The sequence below is a fragment of the Pan troglodytes genome, chromosome X (assembly GCF_028858775.2).
Source record: "Pan troglodytes isolate AG18354 chromosome X, NHGRI_mPanTro3-v2.0_pri, whole genome shotgun sequence".
NCBI classification, from domain to species: domain Eukaryota; kingdom Metazoa; phylum Chordata; class Mammalia; order Primates; family Hominidae; genus Pan; species Pan troglodytes.
Window position 1 is genome coordinate 111,988,448 of NC_072421.2, and position 25,063 is coordinate 112,013,510.

The window sequence follows — 25,063 nt, forward strand, 5'->3', positions numbered from 1 at the left end:
ACTGAATCCTATTTCAAATACTAAAGTAGAGAAATGCATAATTTTATCTTAATGAAGTTTGTGCACTTTGCTAAGAACATTTATCGAGATGTGAATCCTCTGTCTCTTTTTTTTTTTTTTTTTTTTTTTTTTGTTCGAGGAGTCTCATTCTGTTACCCAGGCTGGAGTGCAGTGGTGCAATCTTGGCTCACTGTAACCTCTGCTTCTTGGGACTAAAGCAACTCTCCAACCTCAGCCTCTCGAGTAGTTGGGACCACAGGCGTGAGCCACCACACCCGGCTAATTTTTTGTATTTTTGGTAGAGACAGGATTTCGCCATGTTGCCCAGGCTGATCTCGAAATCCTGAGCTCAAGTTATCTGCCCTCCTCGGCCTCCCAAAGTGCTGGGATCACAGGCATGAGCCACCACACCCAGCCGGAATCCTCTATTGCTTTAATAAGACAACATGATCTCTGCATTTGGGGTTAGTGATTCCTCCAGAATGGTTGGAAATTCTGAAAATTTTGAGACACTCTAGTCATATTTCCATAGATAATTTAATTTCTAGAAATTCTCTGCATTGTGGTACAATGATGAATGAAGTATTCCAAATATTATATATTCTGAAAAACACCAACTTAGCCAGAGATTTAGGAATAAGTGCCAAAGAATGTCAAAAAACTGGACACAGATTCTATGAAGAAAAGCCCAAAAAGGGCAAACACAGAATATAAAGGGTAAAAGGTCTTGGTGTTTCCCAAGTAAAAGGTGGACCCAGGAATAGTTAGTGATCTCTACTAGGGTAAAGAAATCCATATTGTTAATGAAATCTGGAGAGAGTTAGCTAAAGAATCATGGCTAATTGCAGAACTTAGCTGATTCCTTGTAGAAAAGATTAAAAAAAAAAGACACTGAGTTTGTGAAATGAAATCACAAAAGATCAATAAAGAAGATATGGAGTAAAGTATGTATATCTCTTTCTTTCAAAAGATAATGTTGGCTTATACATATGACACACTTTGAAGGCTCTCAAGAAGCCAATCTTGATAATTCACTTATTTCTAATTATTCATATTCTTTCAATGTGTTTTTGCCATCTCTGTTCAATGTTCTCCTGCCATTCCCCAATTGTGTAATGTAGTGTAAAAGACTTATTAAATTATAAAAATAAAAGTTTGAACGATACTTAGCAACAATGTGTTTTGGTTCTGAGCAGATGTACATCCATTTAAGGAGTTTTCAGTACTTGGGCACATTGGGCAATTCTGCAATGGATTTAGGTATCTGTGGGTTCTTATAAACCCATTACCATAGTCAAAATTGCATAATTTGGTTAAGTCCTCCTCTGCATAGGGCAATAAGTTTTGTGACATCCAATTCATCCCGTGCAACATTATCAAAGCAAAAAAACCTGATCAATCAATATATCTGTTTGTTGTACTTCAGATCCTGTATAACCCCTTTTACTCTAGTGTGCAATAGTTAAAAAAAGATTTCATAGATTTTAGACTTGTTTCAAATCATCTACATAAATATGACAAAAGTTAATCCATGGATTAAGGTACAAATTTCTTCAGCACATCATCCATTCCCATTTGATTAATTTCTCCAGTAATAGATATTACAGTCTGTAGCTTTTAGTAGCAGTGAATATCAATACTACAATTTTGCTACGAAGCCTTTTCTTGCATCAACTGTGACTCTGTCAAAGAACTGAATAAAAATGAAAAAGGTAAGTAGTACATGAATATAATTTAACAGAGTCTGTTGGAAGAGTCACCTGAGATCCATCTCAACTTCTGAGAGAGGCAGTGCAGGCTGATGTGATAGCACTGACTTCAGCGTCAGCATCCCAGAGTTCTACCCCGGGGTTTTTACCAACTAGTTTTGTGACCCTAAGCCAATGACCTCTCCTTTCAAGACTCGAGGTTCTACATTTGGGAAATAAGAGAGCTTGATCTCCAAACCCTAACACTCTATAAATTTGAGAATATTATGTTTTGACAGTATGTGATCTGGTAATTCTAAGAAAATACAACTTTTAAAAAAATATAAGGCACTATCATTTGTATCATCTGTATGCTTGAACATTCTAATCTGAAAATCCTTCTTAAAAGTCTACTGCATAATTGCATACATTATAGAGGAAAAAGAAGACCCTTCAGAGAAGATTACTTAGCAGAATATAGTAGAGGAATATATATGTATGCACATATATAATACAGATATACATATGCATATATACATATGTAATGCATTTCTAGTACAGAATAAATGATAAATATCATGAGACAAGTAGAAATAAAATGCTTTGGAAATACAAGGAAGTCATTGCTTTCAACTAGTAAGGTAGTTAAGAACTTTATGAAAAAGGTATTTGAACTAGATCTTGAAAGTTTTTATATCTGGCAAAAAATGGAGAAGGTAGAGGGAACTGGGTAAATAGAAGATGAGTGGTGGGAAACTGAGGCCTACACTGCAGGTGCAGTTTAGTGTACTGAAATTATTACAGTGGTAAGAAACTGTAGGCAAGGAGATTAGTTATTTTTTTATAAAAAGCAGCAGGTTTTGCTCTGCAGATTTTAACTCATCTTCCCTACAGAGCATACTCAATTATTCTTTATTTGTATATATTTCTCCATATTACTTAAAATGAACTCTGCTTGAGATACATACATTCATTATTATATAAATAAACCTGAATTTTTTCCATTTATTCTTTCAACAACAAAAATTTCATGGGTAAAATGAGATAAATACATGAATGCAATTTGAAAAGCAGAAATGCTTTATAGAAACAATGTGTAATGATCTATTTTCTATGACAAAAATTGTCTTTCTACATTGTCACGTGGAGTGTTACTTAGTCAAGTGTGTAGTTGAAAATGATTTACAGTTGTTCATATTTTTAAATTTGTTAGCCCTCTTAGTTTAATCAATACCTAGTTGCAGAGATTTTTTTGAAGAACTTTGTAACCTAGGATTCCTGGTCCTTCTGCCTCCTAGCATAGAAAAAAAAGTCTTCACCTGAAGTGAAGCAGGCCACCCAAGATATTAGAGGAAAGCAACCATTTGACTGAAGTTTAAGCAATATTCTACACATGATTAATTACACTTTGTCTTGGAGTCTATCAGACCTAGATGTCAAGGAGATCTTCTCTCTTCCCATTATTCCTATTCCCACAGACCTTTTGGAGAAATATCATTCTATACTATTCACTAGGAATGAGCCTATCCTAAGGCATGTTCGCTTTTACCCTACTCTTTTTATTTATTTTTTATTGATCCATAATAATTGTATATATTTAAGAGTACATGTGATAGTTTGATTTTTTTCTGTTTTTTTTTAATGTAAATTTAAGGGGTAGACATGCAGTTTTGTTATATGGATATATTGCGTAGTGGTGAAGCCTGGGTTTTTAGTGAAACCATTACCTCAATAGTGTACATTGTACCTATTAAGTAATTTCTCATCCCCTACTGCCTCCCCACCCTCTCACCCCTCTGGGTTTCCAACCTCTATTATTCTATAGTCTAAAAGTGAATTAATATTGCTTTCTTTACTCTGGTTGCTAAGTCAAAGATTTTTGTAGGAGAATATGAAAAATGTCATTTTCTCAGATGCCAACAATGTTTGCTATAAGTGTATGTGTATAAGTGTGTGTAGGTGAGGTAGAGGCCTTCTTGGATCACCTCTTTCCTTCCAGCTAACTCCATAACCTTACGTCTGTTTTTCAAACCGTCCAACTTCAAAATTCTGAACAAGTTTATTTGGATGAAAAAGCAGTACATTCAGCACAAAAGGAAACAAAAGGATCTGGAGAGAGGTGGTTATCTATAAAGAATGGATATTAATTTCAGGACCCCAAAGCCATTTGATGCTACAAAGCACAGACATTGAAAGATCAGAATCTTCCAGAAGAAGCTACTTTAGTGGTTTTCATTTTTGACTTGTGTGAACACCCTAACTTTCAAGAGTGAATGCTCTAAACCTTGAATGTCTCTAAGTGTTTGGAAGCTCACAAGCTTACAGTCAGGATGGTCTGAATTTAGGTCGGAGCCTCTTTTTGAGAAAAAATACATCTTCTACATCTCCTTTGTGCTGTTTTGCCAGAAATTAGAACTGTTAAAGTGCCCAGAATTTTAAGTGACAGATATTACAGAGCGGTTTCTGAGAAGCTCAGATATCTTCTTTAAAATTGCTGGCTCCTCTAGCATAGATGGTGTTCATTGTACTGAGATGAGTACTCACTGCTCTATGGATTTATTGGAAGAGTTCCGGAGTGCTACATTAGTAACACTTTAGAAATGGTTCAATTCCAGTTCAGTGTTCTTCTCAGGTACCTGTGGCATTTTTTAAAGGACTTAGCCACAGAAACAGGTACTCACTGAATGTCAGCTAAGTGAAAAGCATTGATCCAAACATTGAGGTAGAGTGATCCAAGATGAACTTGAGATGTGGTCTCCTCGCCAGGAATGTATACTCTGAGTAAGATGATGAGGCAGCGATATCTGAAAGAATATCTGTAATTCCAGTAATACATGCTTAATATCTAGATAGATACTAAGCATGTGTTCTATTAGCACTCTGAGGAGATAAAAATAATGCTCCATAAAGCTGAAGAAGGCTTCAAAGAGAAAGAGAAGTCCAAGATGAGCATTGTAGCATTTGTAAAGGCCATAGATAGAAAGGTGAGTGATTTTGATGGAGGGTAATTGTGACAAGCAGTCTCTAACATGGCCCTCACCGATCCCCACCTTCCGGTACTCATGCTGTCATGTTATACCTTCCCCTTAAGTGTGGGCAGGACTTATTGGCTTGCTTCTATTTAATAGAATATGGCAGATGTGATGGTATATCACTTCCAAGATTAGGCTGCAGAACCACTGTGGTTTCCACCCTGGAGATGCCCACTCTTGCTTCTCTGTCTCTCTCTTTCAAAAACCTTGCTCTAGGAAAAGTTACCTTTTTATTGTGAGAAGGCCCACACAGCAAGAAACTTATACCTGCAGACAATGCTCAGTGAGTCCCTAAAGCCTGCTAACAGCTACAGAAGTGAACTTGAAGCAGATCTGCTCTCAGCTGAGCCATGAGATGACTGCAGCCTGGCCAACACCTGGATTACAGCCTTCCAAGAGACACTGAGCCAAAGGTGCCCAGCTAAGCTACGCTCAGATTCCTGGCCCACAGAAAGCGAGCTAATAAACATTCATTGTTTTAAGTTCTAAGCTTTGGGATAATTTGTTACACAGGAATCGACAAAAAATACAGGATTGGGCTTGTAATAGTTTAAACCAAGGCTCAGAAGTTTAAGAAAAAATAAAACAAATCTCTGTAACTAGTCTTGGCACAGTGAGAATAACAGTTTTTTGTTTTCTTTTGCTTTTTCTTATTTTTTTCTTTTCTTTTCTTTTTTTTTGTTTTAAAGTGGGTAAGTCCATGTAAGAGAATAACACAAAGCAGAGATAATTTTCTTTGTCCTAAGGACTAACATAAGAAAATAAATTGTCAACTTAAGCAGTTCAAAGGTTGCAAATTTGAATAAGTAAATACCAATTTTGTGAGCACCTAGAAAAGGAATAAAATCAAATTTGCAAATACTGGGGCCCTGGGTACAGGATGATTGGAAGGCACAGAAAAGTTTTACTATTTTTAATGCAGCTTTGTTTATTTGTGTTCATTAAAGCAAAACTTAATTTTCTTCTCTTTATCTAAAAAAATAGTAAACCATATTCTGTTTCATATTGATTATTTTTTGCTAGCACTCACAAATGAACAGAAAAATGAAATGCTTGACATTTTCTTCTTCAATGCTGCTGCTTAAAAGAATTAAACAACCAGGCCCAGGACAAGAATAAAATAAAAAAGAAGGCTTTTGTACTAAGCTGACTTAACCTGTTGAGTAAAATTTCTTAGGCAGTCAAGAATTCTCTAGTACACGCCCAGCACCAAAGCCCAAGATGCAGATTATATCTGCTTGATAAAACATAACTTCAACAAAGGTGATTCCATTAAAATTCCTGGTATATTTGCCAAAGTTTAGGCTCTGCCATTCCTGGGAGAAATCAAGGACAGGCAGGTATTTACTAAATCCTATCTTTGTGTCTTACTGCTGATGGTGTCACGTTTTCCTAACTTCAGTTACAGCACATTGATTTTTATGTTTTAAACTATCTAATCCTCACAGATAGAACAGCATGACAGAAATTCAATTACATTTCAAATTGATGATATACTTTTGGCCAAAGTGATAGAACCATGTCTTGGTTGTCTCAGAAGCAGCACATCACTAGGAATACTGAAGAGTTAAGAAAGTTTCCTCCATGTTGAAAGAATATGTCCCACTAGTTTAGAGGTACCTTGGCCCTATTTATGTTTCAGACTGGAACAAGAGTGGTTTATATTTTAGTGCATCCAGAACTGCTGTTGTAATTATTAAGAAAAAAAGTTTAGCTCATTAATCACCAAATATATGCTCCACTAATGGACCCACTTATTGCTAAAATTTAGAAACTAGTAAAGCATAACTTTGACTCTTCCTCCCTACTAATGTTAAATATCATTCCCACCTGGTGCCCTGGGACACGTTATTCTCCGTTCTACCTCCAATCCTAGGTACGTATCTTTCTTTCAGTCCCCAGGTAAAGCAAATAGCCCAAAGGTAAATAAAATATTGTTAAAATGCAATATTCCCTTTTCTTCATTTTTTTCCCTTAAAACTGAGTTCTTCAATCCTTAACCATAAATACTATATATTTCCTGCAAACTAGAACACACTGTGGATATTCAGAGTAGTTATTGGGTTAAAATTGCATATATACAATGTCTATCTCTATATGACAGGTATGCCTTATAATCACTACTCACCTCATCCTATATCATCCTTGAGAATGAACAAAAAGAATAAAAAGTCCCTACCCTTATATTTATATACCTATTGTCACCATGGCTTTTCAGTAATGGTAATTCCCTTCTCATTACTGTAATGAGACCCATAATATAATAGAAAGTTAGAGTTTTGAGGTTTTGCTGTCCAATACCTTCCTTCAAAAAAGGTCAAGCAATCTTTCTAAGGTTACGGAGAAAAAATCCGAGATATCTGGCTCCCAGTCTAGGGCTCATTTAATTACATCATTTTCCATTACAAAATATTTAGCAGTTAACTAATTTAGAATTCATGAAAATTTCAGGATACATATTATTCCATTAACAACTCTCAGCCTGATTTCCCTCAGGCTACTTAGTAAATGAAAATACTCGCCAGTTTTCTCATTTATTCATGCATTGATGCCACAAATATTCATTAAGCCACAATCTATGGACAAAAATTATGTTTGTGATACAGGAATGAGTAAAGCATATCCCCCTGTCCTATATATCTTTCATGGTAAATAAAATGGTTGCTTCATTTAATCTTTTTGCCACCAGCTTTTTAAGCTACTCAAACAATAACAAGCCAAACACCTAAACAAAGGATTTTTAGAAGTTCCCAGAACATTATTTTTCTTAATCCATTTGAAGTGGCTTCTTCTTCTTAGAGTAGCTAATATCGTACTAACCAAGAGGCACTATGAGGGAGGCATAAAAATATAAACAGCTATGTTCAGGCCTCAGAGAAACATAAAAAGCTAAAACTTGAGGGGTAACATTCTAGAGAGAATAAAAACACATTAAGGCGATCCATGCATTCTTAGTAAATGTTTCCCTCAAGGCATTTTCCAGTTAACTGTGTGGTATATACGGAGGCTTAAAAAGATGCTAGATTATGTGTCATTATCACTGATATTTGAGATTGTGTCAATAGTATCAAGTAAGAAGAAGATAAAGGGTGAGAACTGAAAAAAAAATCAGTAAAAGCTGAGAACCTCCCAAATTTAACAAAAGACATAAACATATATTCCAGAGCCTAAGAGAATCTCCAAAAAGGCTACTGTATGCTTCCAGCCCTGGCTCCCACAACTGTACGTGCACACACACTTTTAGTTTAACTCTGGAGCTGCCCATACGCATGCAAACAGCCTAACCCCTGTCACCAGCCCAGATGGCCTCTGTAATGGTGTACGTGCAAGCTGACAGCCCCCGATGTCATATTTGCACCCATAGTCAGGCCCAACCCCTGCCTTTGACCTCAGTCTTCATCACCATATGCGAGCCTATAGCTGGCTTCTGCTGCTATGTATGTGCCTACAGATGACTACTGGAGTGAAGCATGTGCACACAACTGGCTCTGGCTTCCACTGTAACTAGACCTGGCCCCTATCACTAGGCAAAGAAACATAGCTGATAACCCCCCTAACAAACCTCCCAACCTCTGCAGCCCTCCCACAGCTCCTACGACCAAGGTCCATGCAGGTACTAACATCAGAGACCCCAGTTGCTGAAGTTGACAAAACTCAGTGCCCCACCCCCAGAACTGGAGCCACTGTGCACACCCATACTTGGTGCCTCACACAAGTAGAAACAGTACCACAGCATTCCCCAGTATGTCTCTCCTCCACTACTTCTCAGGTGAAGGTCTTTCCTAACCAGAGTCAGTCCACAAAGTCTGGAAGAAGCGACTGCTTCTTCATATTCACAGACATTTGCATAAAAATACAAGGATCATGAAGAATCAGGAAAACATGACACCACCAAAAAGCACAATAAACTTTTAGTAACTGATTCTAAAGATTTGGGAATACACAAATTGCCTGACAAAGAATTCAAAATAATTATTCTAAAGAAGCTTAGAAAATTATAAGATAATACAGATTTAAAAAGTAATGTAGTCAGAAAAACAATACAAGAAAAAAATAAAAAGCTAAACAGAGACTGAAAAAATTACAAAATAAAAGTTTTGAGGCTGAAGAATACAATGACTAAACTTAAAAAAATGCAACAGCAAGCTTCAACAGGAGACTAGATCAAGTAGAAAAAGGATTAGTGAACTTCATTTGAAATCATTCATAGAAGAAAAAAATAAAAAAGAATGAAGAAAGCCCATGAGATCTATGGAACAACATAAAGAGAGCCAATTTTCGCATACTAGGAATTATAGAAGCAGAAGACAAAAAGAAAAGAATAGAAAAATTATTTAAAGAAACAATGGTTGAAACCTTCTTAAATCTAAGAAAAGATACATTCAGGTACACAAAGTTTGGAGGTCTCCAATCAAATTCAGAACAAAGAAGAGTTTACCAACACGAATTATTATGAAATTAACAAATATTAAAGACAAATAATTCAAAGAAGCAAGAGAAAAGAAGCATACTACATACAAGGGAGACTCAATATGGCTATCAGCAGATTTCTCAGCAGAAATCTGGCAGGCCAGAAGAGACTGGGATGATTTATTTAAAGTGCTGAAAGAAAAAGAAAAAAACTGACAACCAAGTGCACTTTACCTGGAAAAGCTGCCATTCAAAAATAAAAGTGAAATAACGACTTTCCAAGACAAACAAAAGCTGAGGGAGTTCATCACCACTAGATCTGTCTTAGAAAAAATGCTATAGGTAGCTTTTTAAGTTGAAAGAAAAGTATGCTAATTAGTAACATAAAAGTGTAAAAATCACTGCCAAAAGTAAGCACATAGCAAAACTTAGAATATTCTAGTACTATAATTATGCTCTACCAATCAATTGTATCTCCAGTATGGAGGTGAAAAGACAAATCTATTAAAAGCAACTATAAGTACAATAATTTATTAAGGAATACACTTTATACAATGACTTAAAGTGTGGCAGCAAAAACATAAAATGATGAAAGGGGAGTAACAATGTAGTTTTTATGCAATCAAAGTTAGTTGTTATAAGCTTAAAATAGCCTGCTTTGAGTAAAAAAAAATGTTTTATGTAAGTTTCATGGTTATCACAAAGCAAGGAACTATTGTAGATACACAAAAGATGGAAAGAAAGGAATAAAAATATACTACTACAGAAAATCGTAAAACCGCAAAGGAAGACAGCAAGAGAGGAAGGAACAAGAATCTACAAAATAGCCAGAAAAGAATTAAATGCCAGAAGTAAGTCCTTACCTATCAATAATTAACTTGAATGTAAATGGTTATATTCTTCAGTCAAAAGACATGAAGTAGCTGAAAAGATTTTAAAAAACTAACACCCAAGTCTATACTGCCTACAAGAGATTCATTTCACCTTCAATGACACATATATACTAAATATGAAGGGAAAGAGAAAGCTATTCCATACAAATAGAAACCTAGAGAGAGCAGAGGTAGCTATACTTATACCAGACAAAATAGACTTTAAGTGAAAAAATGCAAACAGAGACAAAGAAAGTAATTACATAATGATAAAGAGGTCAATTCATCAAGGGGATATAACAATTGTAAATCTGTATGTACCCAATATCAGAGCTTCTAAATATATAAAGCAAATAATGAAAGATCTAAAGGGAGAGATAGGCACAGGAAGACAAATACTGCATAATCTCACTCATATGTAGAATCTAAAGAAGTTAATCTTTTAAATGGGCTAAATGCTCCAATTAAAAGACACAGACTCGCAAATTGGATAAAGAGTCAAGACCCATCAGTGTGCTGTATTCAGGAAACCCACCTCACGTGCAGAGACACACATAGGCTCAAAATAAAGGGATGGAGGAAGATCTGCCAAGCAAATGGAAAACAAAAAAAGGTAGGGGTTGCAATCCTACTCTCTGATAAAACAGACTTTAAACCAACAAAGATCAAAAGAGACAAAGAAGGCCATTACATAATGGTAAAGGGATCAATTCAACAAGAAGAGCTAACTATCCTAAATATATAAGCACCCAATACAGGAGCACCCAGATTAGTGACCTGCAAAGAGACTTAGACTTCCACACAATAATGATGGGAGATTTTAACACCCCACTGTCAACATTAGACAGATCAATGAGACGGAAAGTTAACAAGGATATCCAGGAATTGAACTCAGCTCTGCACCAAGCGGACCTAATAGACATCTACAGAACTCTCCACCCCAAATCAACAGAATATACATTCTTTTCAGCACCACACCACACTTATTCCAAAATTGACCACATAGTTGGAAGTAAAGCTCTCCTCAGCAAATGTAAAAGAACAGAAATTATAACAAACTGTCTCATCTCTCAGACCACAGTGCAATCAAACTAGAAATCAGGATTAAGAAACTCACTCAAAACCGCTCAACTACATGGAAACTGAACAACCTGCTCCTGAATGACTACTGGGTACATAACGAAATGAAGGCAGAAATAAAGATGTTCTTTGAAACCAATGAGAACAAAGAGACAACATACCAGAATCTCTGGGACACATTCAAGCAGTGTGTAGAGGGAAATTTATAGCACTAAATGCCCACAAGAGAAAGCAGGAAAGATCTAAAATGGACACCCTAACATCACAATTAAAAGAACTAGAGAAGCAAGAGTAAACACATTCAAAAGCTAGCAGAAGGCAAGGAATAACTAAGATCAGAGCAGAATTGAAGGAAATAGAGACACAAAAATCCCTTCAAAAAATCAATGAATCCAGGAGCTGGTTTTTTGAAAAGATCAACAAAATTGATAGACCGCTAGCAAGACTAATAAGAAAAGAAAGAAGAATCAAATAGACGCAATAAAAAATGACAAAGGGGCTATCACCACCGATCCCACAGAAATACAAACTACCATCAGAGAATACTATAAACACCTCTATGCAAATAAACTAGAAAATCTAGAAGAAATGGATAAATTCCTCAACACATAAACTCTCCCAAGACTAAACCAGGAAGAAGTTGAATCTCTGAATAGACCAATAACAGGCTCTGAAATTGAGGCAATAATTAATAGCTTACCAACCAAAAAAAGTCCAGGACCAGATGTATTCACAGTCGAATTCTACCAGAGGAACAAGGAGGAGCTGGTACCATTCCTTCTGAAACTATTCCAATCAATAGAAAAAGAGGGAATCCTCCCTAACTCATTTTATGAGGCCAGCATCATCCTGATACCAAAGCTGGGCAGAGACAAAACAAAAAAAGAGAATTTAGACCAATACCCTTGACGAACATTGATGCAAAAATCCTCAGTAAAATACTGGCAAACCAAATCCAGCAGCACATCAAAAAGCTTATCCACCATAATCAAGTGGGCTTCATCCCTGGGATGCAAGGCTGGTTCAACATATGAAAATCAATAAATGTAATCCAGCATATAAACGGAACCAAAGACAAAAACCATATGATTATCTCAATAGATGCAGAAAAGGCCTTTGACAAAATTCAACAACCCTTCATGCTAAAAACTCCCAATAAATTAGGTATTGATAGGACGTATCTCAAAATAATAAGAGCTATCTATGACAAACCCACAGCCAATATCATACTGAATGGACAAAAACTGGAAGCATTCCCTTTGAAAACTGGCACAAGACAGGGATGCCCTCTCTCATCACTCCTATTCAACTTAGTGTTGGAAGTTCTGCCCAGGGCAATCAGGCAGGAGAAGGAAATAAAGGGCATTAAATTAGGAAAAGAGGAAGTCAAATTGTCCCTGTTTGCAGATGACATGATTGTATATCTAGAAAACCCCACTGTCTCAGCCCAAAATCTCCTCAGGCTGATAAGCAACTTCAGCAAAGTCTCAGGATACAAAATCGATGTGCAAAAATCACAAGCATTCTTATACACCAATAATAGACAAACAGAGAGCCAAATCATGAGTGAACTCCCATTCACAATTGCTTCAAAGAGAATAAAATACCTAGGAATCCAACTTACAAGGGATTGAAGGACCTCTTCAAGGAGAACTACAAACCACTGCTCAATGAAATAAAAGAGGATACAAACAAATGGAAGAACATTCCACGCTCATGGGTAGGAAGAATTAATATCGTGAAAATGGCCATACTGCCCAAGGTAATTTATAGATTCAATGCCATCCCCATCAAGCTACCAATGACTTTCTTCACAGAATTGGAAAAAACTACTTTAAAGTTCATATGGAACCAAAAAAGAGCCTGCATTGCCAAGTCAATCCTAAACCAAAAGAACAAAGCTGGAGGCATCACGCTACCTGACTTCAAACTATACTAGAAGGCTACAGTAACCAAAACAGCATGGTACTGGTACCAAAACAGAAATATAGATCAATGGAACAGAACAGAGGCCTCAGAAATAATGCCGCATATCTACAACCATCTGATCTTTGACAAACCTGACAAAAACAAGCAATGGGGAAAGGATTCCCTATTTAATAAATGGTGCTGGGAAAACTGGCTAGCCATATGTAGAAAGCTGAAACTGGATCCCTTCCTTACACCTTATAGAAAAATTAATTCAAGATGGATTAAAGACTTACTTGTTAGACCTAAAACCATAAAAACCCTAGAAGAAAACCTAGGCAATGCCATTCAGGACATAGGCATGGGCAAGTACTTCATTTCTAAAACACCAAAATCAATGGCAACAAAAGCCAAAATTGACAAATGGGATCTAATTAAACTAAAGAGCTTCTGCACAGCAAAAGAAACTACCATCAGAGTGAACAGGCAACCTACAGAATGGGAGAATATTTTTGCAACCTACTCATCTGACAAAGGGCTAATATCCAGAATCTACAACGAACTCAAACAAATTTACAAGAAAAAAAAAACAACCCCATCAAAAAGTGGGCAAAGGAAATGAACAGACACTTCTCAAAAGAAGACATTTATGCAGCCAAAAAACACATGAAAAAATGCTCACCATCACTGGCCATCAGAGAAATGCAAATCAAAACCACAACGAGATAACATCTCACACCAGTTAGAATGGCGATCATTAAAAAGTCAGGAAACAACAGGTGCTGGAGAGGATGTGGAGAAATAGGAACACTTTTACACTGTTGGTGGGACTGTAAACTAGTTCAACCATTGTGGAAGTCGGTGTGGTGATTCCTTAGGGATGTAGAACTAGAAATACCATTTGACCCAGCCATCCCATTACTGGGTATATACCCAAAGGACTATAAATCATGCTGCTATAAAGACACATGCATGCATATGTTTATTGTGGCACTATTCACAATAGGAAAGACTTGGAACCAACCCAAATATCCAACAATGATAGACTGAATTAAGAAAATGTGGCACATATACACCATGGAATACTATGCAGCCATAAAAAATGATGAGTTCATGTCCCTTGTAGGGACATGGATGAAGCTGGAAACCATCATTCTCAGCAAACTATTGCAAGGACAAAAAACCAAACACCACATGTTCTCACTCATAGGTGGGAATTGAACAATGAGAACACATGGACACAGGAAGGGGAACATAACACACTGTTCTGTTGTGGGGTGGGGGGAGGGGGGAGGGATAGCATTAGGAGATATACCTAATGCTAAATGGCGAGTTAATGGGTGCAGCACACCAACATGGCACATGTATGCATATGTAACAAATCTGCATGTTGTGCACATGTACCCTAACACTTAAAGTATAATAATAATAATAATAAAAATAATAATAATAATAAACCACAAAGAGATACCATCTCACGCCAGTCAGAATGACGATTATTAAAAAGTCAAGAAAAAACACATGCTGATGAGGTTGCAGAGAAATAGGAATGCTTGTACACTGTTGGTGGGAATGTAAATTACTTCAACCATTGTGGAAGACAATGTGGCAATTCCTCAAAGATTTAGAACTGGAAATACCATTTGACCCAGCAATCCCACTACTGAGTATATACGCAAAGGAATATAAATCATTCTATTATAAAGATACATGCATGTGTATGTTCATTGCAGCACTATTCACAATCGCAAAGACATGTAATCAACTGAAATGCCCATCAATGATAGACTAGATAAAGAAAATGTGGTACATAGACACCATGGAATACTATGCATCCATAAGAAGGAACGAGATCACGTCCTTTGCAGGGACATAGATGAAGCTGGAAGCCATTATCCTCAGCAAACTAACACAGGAACAGAAAACCAAAGACCCCTTGTTCTCACTTTTAAGCGGGAGCTGAACAATGAGAACACATGCACACAGGGAGGGGAACAATACTTACTGGGGCCTGTTGGGGAGGATGGGGGAGAGGAGAGCATTAGGGAAAAGAGCTAATGCATATTGGGCTTAATACCTAGGTGATGGGTTGATAGGTGCCACAAATCACCATGGCACGCGTTTACCTATGTAACAAACTTGCACATCCTGCATATGTACCCCAGAACTTAAAAAAAACAGAATTACATGTAAGACCTGAAACTGTAAAACTCCTAGAAGAAAACATACGGGATGGCCAAGCACAGTAAAATGGTGAACTGACTCATGCCTGTAATCTCAACAATTTGAAAGGCTGAGGTGGGCAGGTTGCTTGAGCCCAGGAGATTGAGACCAGCTTGGGCAACATGGCAAAATCCTGCCTCAATTAAAAAAAAATATATATATATATATATAGAAAAAATTAGCTGGGCATGGTGGTGCATGGCTATGGTCCCAGCTACTTGGGAGGTTGAGGTGGGAGATCACCTGAGTCTGGAGAGGTCAAGGCTGCATTGAGCTGTGATCGTGCCACTGCACTTCAGTCTGGAAGACAGAGTGACACTCTGTCTCAAAAATAAAAATAAAATAAGAAAACATAGAGGAAAAGCTCCACAGCATTGGTCTTGGCAATGATTTCTTGGATGTGACCCCAGAATCACAAGCAACAAAAGCAAAAATAGGTAAGTTGGGACTACATCAAACTAAAAAGCTTCTTGATAGCCAAGGGTATAATTAAAAGAGTGAAAAGACAACCTATGAAATGGAAGAAAATATTTGCAAAGCGTGTATCTAGTAAGGGGTTAATATCCAAATTATATAAGGAACTCCTACAACTTAATAGCAATAAAACAGCCTAGTGTTAAAATGGGCAAAGGGCTTTAACAGACATTTCTCAAAAGAAGACATATGTAATGGCCAACAGGTATATGAAAAGATGCTGAACATCATTTATCATCAGAGATACACAAATCAAAGCCACAATGACGTAACACCTTGCACTTGCTAGGATGACCACTATCAAAACAACAGAAAATAACAAGTGCTAGTGAGAGCGTGGAGAAAATTGAAACCCTAGTGATGAGAATGTAAAATTGTGCAGCTTATATGGCAAACAGCATAAAGGTTCTTCAAAATACTGAAAATAGAACTTCTATATATTCCAGTGATTGCACTTTTGCATATAGATCCAAAAGAATTAACATTAGTATCTTGAAGAAATATTTGCACTTTCATGTTCTTTGTAGCGCTAGTTACAATAGCTAAGATATGGAAGCATCTTATGTTCATCAATGAATGTATAAAGCCAATGTGGGCTGGGCACAGTGGCTCACGACTGTAAATCCCAGCACTTTGGGAGGCCAAGGCGGACGGATCACCTGACGTCGAGAGTTCGAGACCAGCCTGACCAACATGGAGAAACCCCGTCTCTACTAAAAATACAAAATTAGCCTGGCGTGGTGGCACATGCCTGTAATCCCAGCTACTTGGGTGGCTGAGACAGGAGAATCGCTTGAACCTGGTAGGCGGAGGTTGCAGTGAGCTGAGATCGCACCATTGCACTCCAGCCTGAGCAACGAGAGTAAAACTCCATCTCAAAAAGACAAAAAAAAAAAAGGTCAATGTGGCATATACATACAATGAAATATTATTCAGCCTTTAAAAAGAAGGAAGCTCTGTTACATGCTGCAACATGGATGGACCTTGAAGACATCATCCTACATGAAATAAACCAATCACAGAAGGACAAATACCACGATTCCACTTTTATGAGGCATCTAATTTAATCAAACTCATAGAAGCAAAAAAACAACAACAACAACAAAAAAAAAACAAAAAACCATAAAACAACAAAAACAGAAAGTAGAATGGCCTTCCAGGGACTAGGGGAAGGGAGAAATGGAAAACTGCTGTTTAATGGTATAGAATTTTAGTCATAGAAAACAAAAACGTTTTAGTGGTCTGCTGTACAATACTGTGCTGACAGTTAACAATACTGTACTGCACACTTAAACATTTGTTGAGGGTAGAGCTCATGCTGTGTGGTTTTTTTTTTTTTACCACAATAGAAAAAAAAGCAGATGTCACTTATTAAACCATCCTAAGGCCTAAAGAGTTATTGCCAAAATTTTTTTATTGAACACCTACAGTATATTAAAGCCCATCAAAGAGATTTGCGGAGTTTTTCTACTCATTTAAAAGAGTGTTTGAATATCTCTGGGTTGGTTGTAAATTAATTTTTTAATTTAAAAAAATTGTAACCCCTAAACTGTGATCAAAGTAATCATTTTTCTAACCATAGCATATTTTAGAGTCTAATTCACCCGTCAATCTGAATTTATGCCTTCAAGATTTTAGGAGATAATCTGCAAAAGCATCTTGTTATTGCCACATGTGAAAGAGGATTATTACTTCCCAAGAGATGCTTAAAACATTTTTGGCTTCACTAAGTGGAATTTATATCTTTGGAATCTGGAATCTCCATTGCTCTTAATTGAAAACTCCAGTTTATTAGAATGGTTTTAAATGCTAAATCCCAAACATGGTTAGTCCTGGTAAATTCATTTCCTGAGAATATAAGATTAAAGAATTTTCTCCCTTTTTTCCACTTAAATCTCAATTTATTTGGTTTTGGCTGTAATGGTTTGAAAATAATAGGCATTTCATTGACTTTGCTGTTAATTTATTCCAATCTCTAAGATCCTTAACTTCTGACATTATATCACATTGTCCTATTCAGTTGGAAATGATTTTTTTTGGAAATGCTCTAAACAAGGTGAGCCTGTATCAAAGAAGTAAGTAAAAAAATAGAGTTGAGTATTGATTGAGATAACTACTTCATGTCCATTAGGAAAAATTCACCTTTGGATGATTCTCTGAATTTCTGAATTTGTATCTCTTATAGAGCTAAATACATTTCTTATCCTTGAATGAATTATAATAGTAACTCATATATATGGTTAAAATTTTTTGTGACTATTTTAGTCAGGTTCCAGTGAGGAAAGTTAAAGTACAAGAAGAGATTAGACAAGAGAAATAGAAAGAAAAGAAACAAGATTAGATCATAAGACAATTCTACACTCAACTAATGAATATGCAAGTAGATGTTGACTTTTTAGTTTATGTATGTTTTTATATCTAACTGGATCTAACTTATTCTAATATAATATAATAAGATATAATTGTACCTATAGCAAGACCTTTGAAATTATAGTTATTCTCAAATGCTAGTGTATGAATTAACATTTTGTCGATCCATGGTGAAGTTTTAAAAAAGTTAACATACAGCATTTGTTATTGATAACAGTCCGAGTTAGACAATTGGGGAAGCTGAAGCCCACTGACATCGATTTATGTGCCCAAAGTATGCAGCCACCAATTTATGTGCCCAAAGTATGCAGCCACCAATTTATGTGCCCAAAGTATGCAGCCACCAATTTATGTGACCAAAGTATGTAGCCAGTGAGTTAAGTCTGTTGATTCCTAGATTCCTACAGATTTTTGATACTTGCATTGCTGTCAAAAAGTTACAAGTATAGCCCATTTGCTTGAGTAATTGTTATTAATGATAGCAGTATATTGCCTGGCAATGGAAGAATAATGGAAACTATTTTCTGAAAGTATAATTACTTCTTTCAAAAAGATGCATATGTCATTTACTACAAAGATTCAAGGCATATTGATTGAATTGTATAAGCTTGAAATATGATTAATCAGAAAGCATTAAAAATTAATCTATAGAAATTAGTGGGGGAGAGTTTGTACAAACCCAAGGAACTCCATTTTGTCTGTGCTTTAAACATTTTTGCAGATTGAATTGTGAGTTTATGTTGATTAATTGGCAAACCACAAATTCTTCCTATAGGAAAGGCTGTGTACCACCCATGCTGATTTTTGAAATGCTAACAGGTCAGTCCTACACTTCATTTTGGATAATAGAAGGTTAAGAAAGTCAATTAACAGTACCACTCACAGGAAAAGCAGGCAGCAAGGTTGACTAGCTGTGAGAGGGCCAAAATTATTCAAATGGAATGTATTTAACAGCATTTTTGGCTAAGGAAGAAAAAGGTAATGCCAATTTTTAAAATAATTATATAAATTGGCAGAGAGCACTACCATGCCCCGCTAGGCAAACAGTACAGAGAATTCAATATTCCCAGGTGTTCCTAATTGCAGCCTTTTAAAATTGGGCTTTTTTTTTTGTTGTTCTATTGATAATGGCAGCCTATGACTAGTAGTTGACCTTCAGTACACTTTCTCCTGGACCTTCTTACTGGGGCGGGGGTGGAGGATATGTTCTCACAAACACCCGTGTTGTGCATAGTATTGATGGTAATTTCACTGATAGAATACTATAATTGGAGAAGGAAGAAAGCCTAACAGATGCATACACGTGACTGCTCTAGGGGCCAGAAGTTCTCAGAAGAGTCTTAGTGTAACTGAGTAGATACAACCTTGCAATTGGAAATGTCAATTGGATAATGATGGACATGTTCATTCATTTCTAATAAACCAGAATTTAATAGCAAAGAGAGATTTCCTGCAAAATAGTGCTTTGAAATCAGATTGTTGATTTTAGGAACTCATTGGCATGGCATTTGTCTAACTCTTTCACTTAATATGCTAGATAAAATAGCATCAAAATTTAGTGGATCCCACAATTAGATTGATTTTGACATAACCATGTCCAAGATTTTGTGGTAGCAGAACAAATTGTGTCTCTATTCATTTCTAGCCTGGCACAAAATAAAAACATATGCTACAAACAAAATTAATTTAAAGGAGAAAAACTTTTCTTTTGCTTGCATATATTGTGTGGTCTAAATTACACTTTGTAGAATAATGAATTTAAGCTACCTGTGACCTCATTTTGAAATATGCAAAAGAAAACAGTGCCATGGATACTGCCAAAATCATCATTATTTTTAAGCAGTTACTTATTTGCATTTAAGGGATACCTTTAAAGGTTTTCTGTTTGTCTGTTTGTTTTTAATTTCAGTGTCATACACCTCATTGCTGTTTCCATTTTACACATGGTTATGAACCGAATGGTTACAGTAATTACCAAAAGTCTGAGAAAAAATGTCAAAGGTCTGGGGAAAATTGGTCCTAGGAACTGAACAGATTGTGTTTTCATTTTCTTATATATGTGGAAAAGTTGGCTACATAAAATAGCCAGAGTACACGAATGTTTTACTGTTAAAGAAAAAGAACAGCAGCAGGCTCTCTCTTTTCTCTCTTTTCTCCATCTCCATCTCACTCTGTCTCTCTTTTTACTTCTCTCTCTGTCACACACACACACACACATGCATATGAACACACACAGACTCTCATTACTCTTGATCACACTCATGGACCAATAACTTAAAAGAATGAATTTTATAATTCCGATATATATATGGAATATTTATGAATTTATAATTCTGTTTCAAGTCATTTACTATTTTTCTTTGGTAATGGAAAACTAAACCAAAGTTCTTGGGTTTTTTAAAAATCAGTTTAGAAAATTAGTTCATATTATATAGTATACATTACCATGAAATACAAGGTAATCATATTTTTCCTTAATATTTCAAGTATATGTAAGTTTGATCCCATAGGATGCTGGTATCTTACATGTTACACTTTCCAAGTATGTTATCCAAATGTGATTTCTATGGAATTGCTTACTTTTGGTGGCTCACATGAATGAATGCTTATGGTAGATAACAATTTCCCTTCCAGTGAACAAAAATAACTACTGTTCGTAAATCAGATTGTCTAAGGCTTTACTTTATCTAGGGGTAGCATATTATCTGAATCCAATACCACTGCAAGAAAAATCTAAACTGTACTGTTTCTAAATTGTTAAGTGTGTCATAGTTATTTTAGACCATGCCCTGACTGTAATTTCAAAAGCATCAGATCTGTATGATGGCAAAGAATTATTTTGGAGGAAATATTTACAGTTTTAAAGAGATTTTGATAATCAACCTGTAAATGTGGATATTATTTCATAAAATGTACGCTATTTTAAGAGAAACATCTCAAAAATTTTACCTGGTATGATTGTCAATAGGCCAAGTCATGCTTATGTTCTGAAATATTTTGTTTTTTCCCCATGTGAAGAAACAATAATGAGAAAATTAGATTGCCCAGATAAAACAATTTTGTTAGGAAATGTTGACTTTATGTTGGAAAAAAATCATATAAATTCAGATTCTGGTAATCTGTGGATTAACCCTTGTTGCAAATATTATCAACTGAGCTCAGAGAATCTTGATTTTTTAAATCGTACTTGGGATTATTATACTTAAGGCCAACATAGGTGAAAATGAGAAGAGATATATTGAAAACAGAAATGTCCTGGAGTGTTCCCTCTGAACTTGTCACTAATGTTTCGAAATATATAGCTTGATTCAGATAGCAAAATATTGGCAGGCAGGAAAAAAACAGTCACCCAAAGAAGTCATAGCAACTCAAGCCAGAGCTATAGGCAGGGAGGAGAAATGGAAAACTAGCCTTATGAATAATTAATATAGACAGCTCAAAATCAATATAGATTCAGGGATTGCTGTTGTTCTTACTAAAAATTAGCTGGTAGAAGTATAATATGTAGATATATTTTTAAAAGCAACTCTAGTTTTCTAACCACAGTTTTCATTTTTCCATTTTTCCCAAGCTCTATATTTGTTTGAAACAGCTTTGGCACTGTTTCTGACAAGGTGTCTGTGATGTGTGTGTGTGTGTGTGTGTGTGTGTTGTCTGTGTGTGGGGGGGGAGAGAGAGAATGTGTATGTGTGTGTTTGCGTGTGTGTGTGTGTGAGAGAGAGTGTGTGTGTGTGTGTGTATGTATGAGTGTTCTGTTTTGTCTCCGGAATCCCTCAGTGTGGGTTGGCAGCCACAGATCCAAATTATCTTTCAATGAAATGCTGCCAACTAAATTGTGTTTACAGTCAGCCTTAACTTACGTTCGAAGCTTAGTATTACAGAACCTTCCAATACCTTCACATAGTTTTCAATATCAGTCTGCAATTACTTCATGCTATTCATTGATATAAAAGTTTGAAAGAAGTTCAATATCTTTTAATTAAAGTTATCAGAATCCCCTTGTATGTAATGGTAATCCTGGGAGTAACTCTCATCAGTGTTGCCCTGTATATGTTTAGAAGTTGATAATAGAGGCTTGTGACTCACAAGAAAAGGAAGTCAAATACTGAGCTAAGTGCTGGCACCAACTGCAGTGGGTGATTTATGAAAGGAGTTTCATTTGTAGTTCTCAAAGGCCTGTTATGGCTTTTAACAAAGCAGTATATCCTTTCTTTCTTTTTTTTTTTTTAGCTAGTTTGAGCTATGACATTAAATATTCTCTTTTAGGCCCCTAATCAGAAATAATCCTTCTTAGTTAAGTTGATATGACTGCATTGGTTGCTACAAACAAGACTGACAATTTCCTCTGATCATATTTGAAATGTTACATAAACCGTGGGTTTGTCTTTTTTAATTTAGTAAATGAAGACAGGGATAAATCTATGGAGAATCAAAATGTGTCAGGTGGCAAAGAACAACTTGGGATTTTGCATGTATAAAATGACCTTTCAAATAATAATAGTGAATAAATTATGCTTCTCCTTTACATAGAAGGTATTTCTGGAAAGCATTTATTTTGTTGGAGAAAAAGTAAAAATTAAACATTTATTATATAAGAATTTGAATCTGGTTTTCTTATCACAATTGAGCATCAGGAGTCCTGAACTTGACAGATTCCATTTTTCTATGTGTATCCAAACCACATAACATAAGCAAACAGTGGTTGATTCAAAGTTTAGCCTTACACATTCAGAACAAAACTATTAGGTTGATGCAAACGTAATGACGGTCTTTGCCATTAAAACTAATTTAATGACATTTTGCCATTACTTTTAATGGCAAGGGCCACCATTAAGTTTGCACCAACCTTTATTTCTTTAGTTGCTTTAAATACTGCCTAAAATCCTACCATTAGCTCAGTATTATGAAAGTATAACTAGGCTTCACAAGAACTGGATTTAGGTCCATATTTACAACTCCTGAGTCACATGCAAGTTATGTAATCTCTCTAAACACTAAATTTCCTTATCTGTTGTTAGAATTAAAAGACAATATCTTATGTAATTATTTTCATGCAAAGAGTAAAATGCAACAAAAATTTGGCTATGTTATAATTATTATTTTGGGTTAAGGCATTTTAACTCATAGTTTAAAATCCTAGAAAAGGGGTTACATCTTACTATTACAAGTCATTAGCCATTGCTGCCATTATTAACTACTCATTTTGATACCAAGCACAAGACTTACATTATTACATTAAATCTATTTAATCCTCACCACATTTGCATGAGATAGTAATATTATTATTCCAATTTAAACATAAGGAAACCAAGACTTTGAAACATCTGACCAGATAGACACCTGCATTTGAATTTTAGCTTTATGATAGCTGTTTTACACTAAACGGTTGTTTAATTGTTCTCAACTTTAAAATATATTTATATGTTATCAATAGATAAGCATGACAAGTTTTTAAAAGAATTGGAAATAATGATATATAGTGGTTTTTAAGAACTATAATACAATAATGGTAGTGGTAGCAGTAGCAGTGATCACTTGGATCAAGCCAGCCTTGCTGGCCCCTTCTCTATCCCCCTGACAGAGCATCTACAGCCACACTGTCCAATAGAACTTTCTGCAATGATTGGAATGTTCTATGTGGAATGTTCTATGTCTGTGCTGCCCAATACAACAACCATGAGCTACATGTTACTATTAAGCACTTGAAATACAGCCAGTGCCATTGAGAAATTTATAATTTTTAGTTAATTTCAATTTTCATTTTAATAGCTACATGTACCTAGTGGCTATCAAATTGGATGAGGATCTAAGGATCACGAGATTCATTATTTCAGAAACAAAATGAATAAAGCAACTCTTCATTTCCTAATAAAACATTTGAAAGGGCATGTATATATTACAGACACTTACAATAACTGATACATTATGTGTTTTTCTTTTATTTTATCTAGATAATTAAGATACTATACAATAATGAAAAGGATAGTGGACCAGAAGGAAAGTGCCTGGAAAGTCCTACTTCCAGACCTGGCACAAGGTAGCTGTATGATCTTGAGCAAGTACCTCACCTTCCCAGGCTTTACTTTTCCCTTCCTACTTCGCTAACTATACAAAGATCCTTTGATGAGCAAATTTTACAGGACTTAAACTAATTACATATGGATTAGTTTTCTTTTACACAATACTAATATACACTGTCTTTTTTTTTCATTTCAACAAACAAACAAAATCCACTACTTAATATTAAAAAAAATTTCTCAGTTTTGTTTCTGTTGACATCTGGAGTAATAACTTTAATATTCCAAGTTCCAAGTAGACTTACCATGCAGAGAGGCTTATCATTTTTGTCAAGCATTAACTCTATTAATACATGCATTATTTAATTGGACCTTATTCTTTTTTATCTCTGCAAATAGTTTATTTCTGATGCCCATTTATAATGTGTCCAAAGCAGTAAATCTCTATTAGGGTCCTTTCTGTACATTACTTACGTTATAATTTCACTGATATTATAAAGTACTCCTAAAAAAGTGGCCAAAGAATACAGGTAAATCCCATATAAAATCCTTCCTGACATACACAGCTCATCCTTAATAAGTAACTCATGTCTTGTCTGCATATTGACTCAATTATGCTATTTTGCCTGATTTTAGCTAAGACACATATTGTTTAATCTTCATTTTTGATGTTGCCTGTCTAATAGCAAACACAAAATAGGCATACTATTATTAAAAGGACTTTGCCACAATATATATTGTCCTAGAATATGTCACAAAGTGTTGCCATTATTATAATCTCCCCATAGTTTGAAAATTATTACATAAAATAACATTTGAATAGCAGCCAACAGTTTACAAAACAGTTTTATCATTCCTTTGATTCTTCCCAACAATCCTTGATGTAGGTTTTGTTATTCCCATTTTAAAGATAATGAAATTATATATCACAGTGGTTAACTCTTTTGCACAAGGTCACATTGTTAGCAATTTTTAAAAGATAAATTCAA